Source organism: Camellia sinensis, chromosome 13, assembly GCF_055761805.1.
Source record: "Camellia sinensis isolate YWXY chromosome 13, ASM5576180v1, whole genome shotgun sequence".
Taxonomy (NCBI): Eukaryota; Viridiplantae; Streptophyta; class Magnoliopsida; order Ericales; family Theaceae; genus Camellia; species Camellia sinensis.
The window spans coordinates 82,929,239-82,944,136 of record NC_138973.1 but is presented as its reverse complement, the minus strand read 5'-3'; the positions used below and the strand labels follow the sequence as shown (position 1 = coordinate 82,944,136).

The 14,898-nt window shown below is 32.8% G+C and overlaps 1 long non-coding RNA gene across 1 annotated transcript; it reads right to left on the bottom strand.

The window, feature by feature from the left end:
* Positions 1–1,678: 1,678 nt before the first annotated feature.
* On the bottom strand, positions 1,679–13,173 carry LOC145806236 (uncharacterized). Its single transcript, XR_014349153.1, has 2 exons — positions 8,368–13,173; positions 1,679–2,138 (listed from the first exon to the last, which is right to left on the bottom strand). It is a non-coding gene; the product is annotated as an uncharacterized LOC145806236 (long non-coding RNA).
* Between the last annotated feature and the right edge of the window lie 1,725 nt (positions 13,174–14,898).

Sequence of the window (14,898 nt, the reverse complement as noted above, 5' to 3'; positions counted from 1 at the left end):
TTAATCACAAATAATTCTAAATTTTTAATCACAAGTAATGTTATACCAACTCATTAAAATTCCCAATCATAAAATATTGCATGTGTCACACAATACCAAATAAAAGTACAGAATTTAAATAAACAATTTATTTAAACCATGGTATAAAATAATAACTTAGATACAAGAATTAAACCATAAATACACACATGCACAAATTTTTGATTTACAAAATTAGACTAGCATAATATTAAAGTGGTGATTTTATCCTGTCCAGAAAAACTTTCAGAGTATATATCTTGCAAATAAAATTATAAATACATTACTTATACAACTCTAAAATTCATATCAATCTACAGGATACTCAATAAACATGTTATGGTTATTTTTCAGAAAGTATTTTTCAAAAATAACTTATAAATAATTCTAAACAAATTCCAAGGGTGTTTATGACACAGATTTGTCATATTTCCTTACATTAATTCCATGCTTAAATTTATAGATCAAACCCAAATCTAAAAATTTATCATGAAACTAGACTTCTCAAATTTCATATTTTAGTTAGAAATTACCAGATTTGGCTTAGTATAGAATTTTAAATAAATTTTCAAATACATGGTAAAATCTGTCTCACGGTTTCAGATTTAGTTAGAAATTTGTATAAATTCGTAGAAAGCTCAAAAATTGTTACCAAAATTCTTGGACGAACTAGACATCATTATCAACAACTTTGTAGAAGAAATCATCTCGAAATTTTGAGTAAAAAATTGTCTAAAAATTCGAGTGACATTCTGGAAGATTCAAAATAGACTATTTTCATCACAGTTTCAGATTTAGTTAAAATTTTGTATAAATTCGTAGAAAGCTAAAAAATTGTTACCAAAATTTTCTGGATAAACTAGACATCATTATCAACAACCTTGTAGAAGAAATCATCTCAAAATTTTGAGTATAAAATTATCTAAAAATTCGGGTAACATGCTAGCAGATTCAACATAGATTATCTTCAACACAATTTAGACAATGTATCATATGTACACAATCTGAAAATTTCAATGATGTAAAAAAAAAAATGAGAGGATTGAGAGGGTTTTCTTACCTAACAGTAGGATTCAAATGGTTGATAAAATGGTAGAAAATTTTTGCTTCCTTAACCTTCCTCTCTTCTTCTCCTTCTACTGTTAGCTGAGATTCTTTTTTTTTTTTTTTTTTTTTTTTTTTTTTTTTTTTCTATTTTTCCATCGCTTGTATGAAAGAGCAGACCAAGCCTCTCTTTGCATGGGATTTTGCTCAGCCATTCATGGTGTATATATGCTGAGCTCCCCCACTCTCCCTCTCTCTCTCTTTTTCTCTTTCTCATTATACTCCCCACTACACTTCTCCTTAACCCAAGAATGATAATGGGATGGAAGTTACCAAGCTTACATGCAAGCTTGCATGTGGCATATACTGCCACCGAATCAGATTCCTCCTCTTTTTTTTTTCTTTTTTTTTAACTAATAAATTATAACAATAGTTATTAAACATCCATAACATTTTTATTCTTAATAAGGTCTTTGTTAGTGATTAAATTGAGTCAATTTAAAACCAGCTTTTACACTAATATACAATTCAGATAGACTGTAGACAAAATTAATTAATTAATTAATTATTTATTTTCTTTAAAGAATAATTAAAAAATGGGTTTTCACAACAACAATATCTGAAACAACGACAATTTTCTGTTTTTTAGGAAAGCAACAAATTTGGGAGTTTACATAATTTCAACAATACCAACAACAACAAAAAGAGGGAAAATAACAGCAAAATCATGAACAACAACGACCAAAAATAATAATGGCAACATGTGAGAAAGTTTGCATTAGGACAAAAAAAAAAGTAATTTGATTACACTAAAAAGGGAAAAAAAGGTGCTTACATTTGGTCTCCATGTTGAGTTGATACACTCTGATAAATAGAAATCTTCACAGCGTTGTTTCTTCTTCGTTGGAGTATCGTTCCAATAGCCGACAACGCTTCGATAATGGTGGAATGGTTAGAGAACGGAAAGACACAAACGGTGGGTCGATCCGCCGCATGTCAACATTGTTGCTAGTGTTTGCATGTGGGCTTTCTTCTTTGACATGATACTCATCTTCTTTTCGCTTTGAGGTTTTCTTCTGTGCAATATTTGCAAAATAAAGCATAAAAAAAATTAAGACAAGGCTTATGTGATTAAAATAGTGGCACAAATGTAAACATTCACAACATTGGCATAGATGTGAATGTTCACAGTTGTGTGCATCGGTGTGAATATCTACAGTTGTATGCATGGATGCGAATATCCACATCTGTCAATGGATGTGGATGTTCACTGTGTCAACAAAAACACAATGTGCATTATGTGTGTGCGTGTAAAAATCAATGTGTGTTTATATATTGATGAACAACATTCAAGAATATGTGGATGCTAACCCAAATAGATTAAAGGATGTTGTGAACATTCACAGTACTAATTTGGCTAACAATACACAGACTTACTACAATCATGTTATGCTAATTTTATTGTACAAACACAAAATTGAAATATGGTTTCAAACATGGGATAACAAAAGTGATATATTTCTTCTAAATATAGTGGTGAATGTTCACAAAGTGTCTAATTAATTTACACATGTTGTGAATGTCCACAATGCAATTATATATCACAACAACATCTGATACAAGGAAATTAGACCATGATTCTTTGTTTTCATGTGAATGTTCACTACGGTTAACAACAACAATTTGATTGGCCAAACATTTTCAATCCATGTGAATGTTCACATCTTTCAACAACAATAACATCTGAAACAATTTGATTGGCCCAACATTTTTTAATCCATATAAATGTTCACATCTTTCAACAACAGCAACAACAACTGAAATAATTTGTGTCCAACAATTTTCAATTTCATGTGAATGTTTACATCTTTCAACAACAACAACAATAACATTTGAAATAATCTGGTTGGCCCAACATTTTTCAATCCATATGAATGTTCACATCTTTCAACAACAACAACTGAAACAATTTGCTTACCCAACAATTTTCAATTCCATGTGAATGTTTACATATTTCACCAACAACAACAATAACTTCTGAAATAATTTGATTGGCTCAATATCTTTCAATCCATGTGAATGTTCATATCTTTCAACAATTAAAACAATTTGCTTGCCCAACAATTTTCAATTTCATGTGAATAGTCACATCTTTCAATAATAATAACAATAACCAAACCAAACCAAACCAAGCATAGCATTAAGTCCCATCAAATGGGGTCGGCTACATGAATCCTTCTTCTCCACGCAGCCCTATCAAAGGCCATTTCATTAGTCAAATTAAGTAGATTCATATCTCTATTTATAACGCTAGTCAACGTTAATCTAGGCCTACCCCGTCCCCTGACACTTCTATCTACCGTTACAGCATCGCATCTCTTTACTACTGCCTCTGTTGGTCTTCGTTGAATATGAACAAACCATCTCAAACGATTCTCTCTCAACTTATCTTCAATCGGTGCTACTCTTACCCATTCCCGAATACACTCATTCTTAATCCTGTCTTGTCTAGTCTTACCACACATCCACCTTAGCATCCTCATCTCAGCTACACTCATCTTATCTACATGTTGTTTCTTGGTAGCCCAACACTCCGTCCCATACAACATAACTGGTCTAATAGCCGTTCTATAAAACTTACCTTTCAGTCTAGTGGGTATTCGTTTATCACACAATACCCTAGACGCACTTCTCCACTTACACCATCCCGCCTTAATCCTATGGGCCACATCTGCATCAATCTCTCCCGTTGTTGTGATAATCGACCCTAAATAACGAAAATGTTCACTCTTAGGCAGTTCTTGGTTCTCAATCTTCACTTCTCCTCTGCTTTCATTGTTACTGTTACTGTTACTAAATTTACACTCCATTTACTCTATCTTAGTTCTGCTTATCCCGAATCCTTTAGATTCAAGAGCTTTTCTCCAAATCTTCAACTTTGTGTTAACTCCCTCTCTAGTCTCATCCACTAACACAATATCGTTGCAAAAAGCATACACCATGGCACGTCATCCTGAATATTTATCGTCAACTCGTCCATAACTAAAGCAAAAAGATAAGGACTTAAGGTAGATCCTTGGTGTAACCCTACAGTGATAGGAAATTTATTTGTCTCTCCAGCTGGCGATCTAATAGTGGTTACCACCTCTTCATACATGTCCCTAATCACGTCAATGTAGCCTTTTGTCACCCGTTTTTTTCCTAACACCCATCATATTATATCTCGGAGCACTCTGTCATATGCTTTCTCAAGGTCGATAAACACTATATGAATGTCTCTTTTCTTTTCTTTATACTTTTCTATTACTCTCCTCAAAAGATAGATCGCTTCCATTGTTGACCTACCAGGCATAAGCCCAAATTGATTCTCTGACACCTCTGTTATGTCTCGCAATCGGCGTTCCATCACCCTCTCCCACACTTTCATTATATGACACATTAACTTGATTCCTCTATAGTTGTTACAATTCTGGACATCACCTTTATTCTTATAGATTGGCGCTAAAATACTCTTCCTTCAATCATCTAGCATGTTCCTAGTCAACAAAATTTTGCTAACAACCTAGTCAACCAAGCAACTCCCTTTTTACCCAAACACTTCCAAGCTTCAATAGGGACATCATCGGGTCCTAACCTTATTTGATTTCATCTTCTTAAGTATTCAAAGTTCCTAATCTTGCGATAGAACCTATAGTCTTGGTTTATTGTATTACTGGCTATTTCTTCCCCTATTATCGTACTTCCATGTTCCTCATTTAACAGTTTCTTAAAATAATTCTTCCATCTTTCCTTAATCTCATCATCCTTCACCAATACCTTAGAATCCTCACTCTTGATGCATTTTACTTGATTAAAATCTCTTGTTTTTCTCTTTCGTATCTTAGCAAGTTGTATACCCTCTTCTCTCCCTCCTTACTATCTAGTCTAGTGTATAGGTCATCATAAGCTTTCAACTTAGTCTCTCTCACTACTTTCTTGACCTCCTTATTAGCCAATCTATAGCTTTTAAGGTTTTCCTCAGTTCTATCCTTCTGCCACCTTTTAAAGCACTCTTTTTTTGCCTTAGCTACCGCTTGAACCTCTTTCCTCCACCACCAAGTTTCCCTAGAGCTGGGTCCCATTCCTTTCGACTCTCCAAGCACTTCCCTTGAGATTCTCCTCATACAATTGGCCATCAAATTCCACATAGTGTTATTATCACCTTCTAAGTCCCAAGTACCTTCCTTATCCATTCGATTCTTAAATATTTCTAGTTTATCCCCTTTTAGGTCCCACCATCTCGTTCTACGACGCCCGCCATCCTTCCTAGCTTGATATTGCCCTCTAAAACATAAATCTAGTACTAAAATCCTATGTTGAGAGATCAGACTCTCTCCAGGAATCACCTTACAATCATTGCATTTTAGGCAGTCCACTTTTCTCACTAAGAAGTAATCTATTTGGCTCTTAACTAATCTACTCTTAAAGGTTATCAAATGCTCCTCCCTCTTCTTATACATAATATTGGCCACCACCAGGTCAGAAGCCAACGCAAAATCTAAGATTCTCTCTCCAACCTCATTTCTGTCACCAAAACCGTATCCACCATGCACCCTTTCATAACCTAGTTTATCTATGCCCACATGGCCATTAAAATCTCCACCTATAACCAGGTTCTCTCCTACGGGTATCTCCTGTAAGATCTCATCCATTTGCTCCCAAAAATCCCTCTTAGTCTGATCATCTAACCCTACTTGAGGGGCGTAAGCGCTAATAATGTTCACTATATTCCCTTCAATAACTAGTTTAACTAGCATAATCCTATCTCATTTCCTAGTGACCGCCACCACACTTTCCACAAGACCCTTGGTAATTATGATTCCTACCCCATTCATGCGTCTATCCTTACCACTATAATAAAGTTTAAATTAAAACCAGTATCCTCAATTTCCCTAGCTTTCTCTCCCGTCCACTTAGTTTCTTGTATGCAAGCTATACTAACTCTCCTCATAATCATAACATCTACCAATTCCATCATCCTACCAGTTAAGGTTCCTATGTTCCAAGTGGCTACCCTAAACCTATAGTCTTGGACTAACTTCTTTACCCGCGCTCGTCTAGAAAAATGCGAAAACCTTTGCCCAATTTTCACCGCACTCAGGCGTTGATGCGGCGCCCCTTGCTCACTTTTCGAAACACCCGGAGGCAGGCGCAACGTGTCACTTGAATGTTCACAGATTTAAACATAATATAATGGAAACTGTAATGTTTTTGGGTGAAAAAACCCATATAATTGGGTATAGGGATTGAGGGTTCAAATTAACGATTAGGGCATGAACAATAACAATTTGAAGTTCCATATATTGTATGAATAGAAACAGGGGATATTAGTGAAAGTTCATAATGTTGTTTGTTGAAAAAGAGATTTAGAGTTTGCATACAAGAATGATTAGATTACTTATATTTTTTGCCCATTTTGATGATTGCGTTGTCACAAATGGTCGTTGATGGTGATTTTGACGAAGATAGAACGTACAGATGTTCAACAATGGTGATTTTCATGATTTCAGCGACTGACGGTGTAGGGATGACAAAGAAGACGATGCGATGATGCAATAAGAAAAGTCTTCTGGGTGTTGAGACGATATGGAATTCGGTTTTGGATTTTTGGAATAGTGGAGATATTGTACATGATTTTCTGCAAAAAAAAGACGGGAAGAGAGAGATGACTATTTGATTCAAAGATAGGCGCGTGTTTGTTTGAGGGTCTTTCAGTCTTTTAGTATGAAATAGGACCTGATAGAATATTACAAAACACTATGGGTCTAATGGAATAGGACTCTTAGAGAATGGATTTACTAAAAAAGCTCCCTTACAAATATTCCTACTCATATCCTAATAGCCTTCGAAATGCACTAAGAAGTCCACTAGCTATTATATACCACTCCACACAAAAAAATTTGCCAAATAATTTATATTATAAATCAAAATATATCCATCAAATAAATTTAATAATAATCTATTAAGTATAATAAAAAAAATCCATCATAACAAATCCCAAAATGAACAAACGTAGAGTCTACAAAAAAAAAAAAAAATTCAACGCTTGATCTTGATTTGCAAATATGCTTTCAAACATCATCAAAAACCAATCTGCAAAGAAAATAAACAAGGAGAACATTAAAATATATTATCAATTACATATAAACTCATACAAATAATTTTATTTTATAAACCAATTTAGTAGAAATCCATATAACAATCCAAAACTTCAAAGAGTTGAGGTATCTTTGATAATAAGAAACACAAATAACATAAGATTCCAAAAGACTACAGGAATACCACGTATCACTAGCACTAATGCCAACAATAACCAGAGAGAATCACATGACATGTTTGACACAAACTAATCAGCCTATGGTGTTCACAGGAGGTACCATTTTCATTTAAATCTAAATATTCTCTTGTTTTATTTTGAACATTAAAGAGGTAAAAAGGTCAAAACACACACAAGCAAGCAAATATAAAAACAAAAACAAATACACATGAATAAATAATGAAGTAAAAACACAATTAGGCCTCCAAACAGTTTGTATGCTCATTGTTCGCCTTGCATACTTAATGCAATGTAACCCAGCTATATGGAACCTCAAAGGCAAATAATAGCTCTAGAAATCACCTATATGTGTTGTTAAAATATATATTAAAAAAAAAGGGTACTATCCAACACTTTATTGTTGACCTTGAATTGTGTTTTCTAAAGAATTAAACAACAATCAAGTTCGGTTTTCTTCAGTCAGAGTTTGCAAGTCAACGGTTAACATTCAGCATATGTTGTGATCTGATGTTCCCCATCACAACAAAACAATGTACAATAAGTATATGCATTTAATAATCCAATGAGAGTTGGTCAGTTGAGTCACTAACACATGATATTTTGTTATATATATATATATATATAATAAATAAAAAAACAGAGAAGGGTGGAAAAAATGCTAAGTGATTTCTATTAATATGAAATAGGAGCAGACCACAATAGGTATGCAAAGTGAATTCTATTAATATAATCCATCTTCCACATACACAAAAAAGCAATGTTCAATGTGGCAATACTGCAATTTTGATTCTAAAAATCTTGGATCAGATGATGTTATAGGTTCACACATTAGCTTGTCACTGTTGATTCCAATTGGATCTACAGCATTTGACATGACTACAACCATAAATGGATATAAGAGGTTGGTAACTTTCTTAAACTGCTTTGCTTTAACCAATATATACTAACCAACATGAGAAAAATGAAAAGATAAAACAAGATAGATTTACCAAAAAGGCGATCTACGAGTTCATGGGATGCCTTCTCTAAATTGTCCATTGAAACTTTGTTTCTTAAGAAACTCCATGATGCTTGATGTCATCTCCAAATACTCCTCACTCGACTCATTCATCTTCGCTATCCATTTCTCGAGGTCACATTCAAGCGGTGGGTGGCTTTTAGCATACTCCTCTCCCTTAGCACTCTTAAGATTCAGGTATTTTTTTCGTAGTCTGTAGGTGTGGGTGCTCAAGCTCTATCCACATTTTGTTGCCACCGCTTTGTTAACATCCGTTGATTCATCTTGCATGTCAGATATTGATCCTTACAACACCAAACTAAAAAAACTAGAGCTACCCAAGAGAAACAAAAGCAAACAGACAAACTAAAGTAAATAAACTACAAAGAGAATCATCCTAAAATAAACCACACAAAGGAATGTTTATTTGCCACAAACAAGGGCTATCAACATCCAATAGACTACCCAAAAACATCACAAAATACACTTGTACAACCCTTAACAGAGAAAAAGCCAGCAAAACTAGAGAAGAAACCCAAGAAAAGCCCTTTCACAAACCGCACTAGCAGCAGCCACACAACATCAGCTACTCAGCATCAGCTCTTGATCTGGCAAAGGCTAACACCAATACCCAGCGCTGCCCTTAAAGATGGCACGCAGAAAACCTAAGCAGCATCAACACAGGAGCAGCAAACAATATAATAGAAGTAGCATAGAAACTAGCAAACAGAGGAGAAACCTCCAACCTGTTAAAGCACCATATATACAAGCACCTAGGGTGGCTATTCCTATATATTACAAGGGTCCAAATACATTATTTTTTGTACAATATTTACATAAGCTTAACCTTTATTTAAAACCTTTTATTCATGTTTTTCCACAAAAATCCTAATCCAACAATAGATGGGGCCAAAAGAAATGCCTCAAATGTACCATTCATATTGTATTTGCCCGCCAAAAAGTATCACAAGAAAAGACAATCCCCACCAGTCCATTATTAATTTTTCACTTAATCGTCACAAGGGGCAAAATGAGGTTGACCCTCCAATAATTTAAAAGTGCTTTTGAACCTGCACAAAAACAACTATAGTGACAGAATATATATACACCTAGGGATGATATTTTATCAATGTATATGTGGGTGTGCTTTTTTTCCCTCTTTGTTTCCAGATAAGATAAAACCAAAGCAGAAATATAGGTCTATTGTCACTCAACCCTCAACAAAAACCAAAGCAATAAATAGGTAAAACCCATCAACCCACAAGAAGATAAAAGGAAAACACTCTAGAGAATTTAGAGCTAAGTTCACTCAACCCTCAACAAAAAGCTCATTAATATAAATAACTTTAATATCTTACCGACACTAGATTGGGGGGCAGCCTCCCTCTGTGCCTCTACATTGACATCAAGAGGCTGTGAGTGTTGGGCCATTTTGGTAACTAAACAGCATAAATTGATGTAAAACATAAAATATAACGCAAAATATTTACTTGAAAAGACAATGCAAAATATAACATATGCATGTAATGCATAAAAAACATATGTCCATATGGAAAACACAAAACGAAAACTACATATCATAAAACCACGAATACTCGTTAACTCATCAAAATTTTTTTTTTTTGGACAATTACAAAAAAAAAAAAAAAAAAAAAAAGAAAAGAAAAAAGAAAAAAGAAAAAAAAAGCTCCAAGTTTGAGCCATTAACATTATAAATATTATATTTTTATTTTGTCAATTTATAACTGCACCAGAAAAGCAGAAATATTATCTCATAAGTTATATCCAACCAAGTTCTAATCACCCTTACAAATCTACAACCTACATCATCAATACTCTCAATTATTATGTTGAATTGTGAGACATTTGGCAAAATAGTGATGGAAAGTGCCTTTATAAACATCTATATACATGATTTTGATTTTGTGAGATAGTATATCATCATAACTAATCAACATATCATCAATGAAGTGACAATAACATGATTTCAAAGTCGCAGCAGTGTCTCCTATGATTCCATTTTCTAGTACTGATCTAAGAAAAAAAAGAAATTCATTCCAGTTGCTATGCAAAACAGAAAACAATATTATCAGATTAAGCAAAGTCCTAAATATTCTATCTTCTAGTTGCATCAAATATTAGACAAAAAATCATTTTACACTCACAAAAAATTATTTCAAGCACTTCATTCCATTGAATTTGAGCATGATCAAAGAGGAAATCGACTTCACCAAATATTTTATCCCTTGTCAACACATGAAACTGAACTTTTAAACTAATGGAATGGCTCATTTGTCATATATATTTTTGGGTTATTTGTTCTTTACTGGAGAAATTAGACTCACATTGACATTGTCAAATTTTCAGATTGTTGTATCTTATTTTTAATGTATCTTGTTTGTCTTATGACTTAATTGATCAAAGTACCTATTCAACTACAAAAAATAAAAAAAATACAAATTATCCCAAACACAACCTTTTCATCTCATAAAATAGCCAAAAAGTCAAAAAGTCAACTAAAATAACTAAGGGGTTGTTTGGAGTGTCCTAAATAAGTGCACTTTTTGTCTTTTTGGACTAAAAAATTAAGGAAGAAAATATAGATGTTTAGGTTAACTTTTTGACTTTTTATGAAAAAATGTGTAATAAAAAATTGTAAAAAATTGATTTGTAGGAGAAAATTAGGATTGGAAGTTGTGCAGCCATAATTGTTGACTTTTGGTGAATAGTGTTAACTTTTTAACTTTTTAAGTAACTTTTTGACTTTTCCTGAACATGCCAAACTTGGTCTAAGTTTAGGCTGTTGTGTCGATGAATCTGATTTCATCGTTGATACATGAGGCAATGTTTTAAAAACCGGGCCGGTAAATGAACCGGAAAAATGATCGGGTGGACGGGTCACCGGTTCAACTATCGGGTTCAACCGTCGGGTTGAACCAGAATCGAACTGTGACGTCATAAATATATTAAAATTATATTTAAATAAAAATACAAGTAATAAAATTATAAATTAAAAATTTTAATAATCTTAAAAATTTCTCTTAATACTTTTTTTATTAAAAAATATAAAAATATATTTAAAAATATTATTAATTTTAATTTTGGAAGAAGAAATCAAATATTCAATATTCCCTCTATATGATTTTAATTCAAATAATTTGATTGAAAAAAGAGCAAAAATTTTGAAGGGATATCAAAATTTTAAGTTTCCCTCCAATAAATTTGATTGAATCCCACATAGATTTCTTGAATTTTTTTGGAAATTTTTTTTTCTTATAAATAGATAGAGGCTTTCACAATAATTTCAAGCTCTCAATGAGATTCCTCACAAGAGGAGACTCTTGAAAGAGAGTTTCCAATTAAATTTATATATATATATATATATATAAAATAAGAAAGAAAGAATAAAAAAAACAAAAAATTCGTTTTATCAACCCGGTGAACCAGAACCGGGTTGACCGGTTCGGCGGTTCGACCACCGGTTTTTCCGGTTCTTCCAAAATAGACCGGTTTTTCACTATGACCGGTTCAGTGGGTGTATCCGGATCGAAATCCTGACCGGTTGGCGGTTGAACCGGTTGAACCGGCCGGTCCGGTCCGATTTTTAAAACCATGACATGAGGTATGTGATTGGATTCTATGTCCAACAAATTTGTTAATCCATTGTCTCATGAAAATCGGATTAATAGGTAAATATATATCATTTTCAGCTAAATAATTTAAGAACAATTCATTCTAGAACTAACAGTTTATTATATTGTAGTTCTCTTTGACTTGTCCGTCTAAACAAATATGCCATAAATGTAATGGCTATTATCATATATTTAAACAAATAAAATGATAAATAAAATGAATAGAGCTATTGGAGAGCAGTTCCAACTTATGGCTATGCCAAAGCAATATGTAATAGTTTAATGCTCTCAATGTTCAAATTTCATTAATAAATGCAAAAAAGAACTAAGCAAATAGCTACACAATAATAAGATAATTCCCCTTCTTTTGAACCACAAAAAACAGAGCATTCCCAACCCTTTATATATTTGTTTTTTTATATTGTACATGATATAATGTTATATACTTTCTTTGATTTTTTTAATAATTATCTCTAAATAAGATATATCATATAATGATTCACATAAATAGTAAAATTAATAGCATATAACATTGCTAGCATACTTCAATGACAAATATATATATATATATATATATATCATCATCATCGTGTCCAATTTTTTGCCATACATTTTACATAGTATACGTGGCCATTCTCTTCATGTTAATCACTGAATTTCTGCTGATCAACTAATACAGAGGAAAACTAAAATTACCCAATCTGATGAACTACCTAAATTCTTACATAGCTATAAACTAGAAAAGTTGAAAGGGTACAAAATGGATGTTTGAATTGTGCCTTTGTTTTCATTCTTGCAATATGGAATTGTGTTTGGACTTTCCACAATTTTAAATAAAAAGCCAAATCTTCGTTCAATCTGAGGAAACGACGCACAAATCACCAGAATCGAAACCCTAGTTTATAAATCTAATGGCTAACTACATACATTAATTTAAGGAAAAAAAAACCCAAAAACTACATAAAACTTGAAAATTCAGATGATAAATCAAAGCTTTTAAATCGCTCAATAAAGAAGGGAATCAAAATTTATTTACCACATCAACAATAAAGCCAGATTAGAAGCTAAAAAATTGTGAAGATTAAAATCCATAAAATTTCTAAAACAACTCAACGAAATCAAAGCAATATAAGCTTAAATGAAAGGGAAAAAAAAAAAAAAAAAAGCTGGGTTTGATGTAGAGAGTGGAGCCCTGTTTATACAAGTCCAGAATAGAGAGAGAACAATATATACGCTTGCTTGGAGATGCAATGTCGGCGGCGGTACTGAACGGTGAGAAGGGGCGACGACAGCAGGGAGTAGCAAGGGCGGAGAGGAGGAAGAAGAGCCCTAAAAAAAAAAAAAAAAAAAAACGAGTTGACCCACCTACCACCCAACCCCCACACCAAACCATCAATTATAACGTGACTGGAATATTTTATTTAATCAACCATGATTAAAAATAAGATTCCATCTTCAAATCTTGATTTCATATCAATCAACAAAAGTTCGCCTTCTAAACTAATCACATCCAAACTACCCCCAAAAAATTAGCATAGTAGACAATGAAATTCAAGTAGAAATATCATCAATCAATTTGACTTTCATAACTTTCAATAATTAAAACCCAAAAAACAAAAAACAAATAAATAATAACGAACTCAGCTCAATGATGCATATTTTGAACTCACGGCGATTTTGACGAGTTCGTCGGAGTAAGATTCGGCACGGACAATAGAGACACGAGGAGAGGCAAATCGACAGGAAGATCCAGGCCGTTGATTGAAGGATTGCCGACTGATCCACTGAGAAGACGATGCGTTTAACTTCACCAAGCTCGTACACGCCATGGCTAATTCAAAAACTACGGATCTCTCTCTCTCTCTCTCTCTCTCTTAAGAGAGAGAGAGAGAGAGAGGGGGGGAGAAATTAATAGCGTATTTGTTTTTCATTGCCACTCAATTATCCCTCCAAAATTGATAAATTATTTCTCCCTCTCAAAAGACTAAAAAGTTATTGTCCACAAAAATATTTTTCTTACTGGATATTAAAATATTAAAAATTATTTTTGACAAAAATATATTTATCATTAATAATTTTATAATTGGTGACTAATTATTTTCTCATCAAAAGTCTTAAAATTTTGGCACCATCCAAAAATATTAGCGAAAAAACCTTTGGTGATGAAAATTAATTTTTCTTCACCTAAAAAGAAGTATATATTGATGAAAATAAATTGTCACCTATTATTTTTATTTTTTTATTATATGTGACAAAATTTTAAAATTCGTTACAGATTATTCTTATTTAGTAACGAAATTTGTTTTCTTCACTAATTTTCGTCACCATATGTTACTTTTGTTGTAAACACTCAGTGTATATTTGGTTTGCATTTGGGAGATGAGTTTTAGAAAAAAATTTCTAAAAAATTGTTTGGTTTGAGTTTTTCTCAAAAAATTTCCAAAATCATTTTTTCTCTCTTACATATCAATCAATCATTTTTTCTCTCTCCTCTCTCATTCGCAATCACTTTTTCTCTCACACACATTTACTCAAATTCTCTCAAAATATCAAATCATCCCAAACTCCAAAAAAAACAACTCTCCCAAAATATACAACCAAACAAACTAAAAAAATTTCTAAACTCTCTCCCTAAATTTTTTTCAAAAACAACTCTCCCAAAAACAAACCAAACAAGCCCTCATAGTTTCACTAAAATAAAAGTGCGAATAAATTACAACTGAATGAAATTTTGTCAAACGAGATTACTAATTATAAAAACCTAACACAAATAAAACTAGACTGCCCCTCCAAGGCCATTGGATTTAACTGCATACCTCAATTATTCTCAAATTTCATGTCTAGACACAAAAATGGGCTTTTGGATTAACATTTTTCCCAAGATGGTGCAT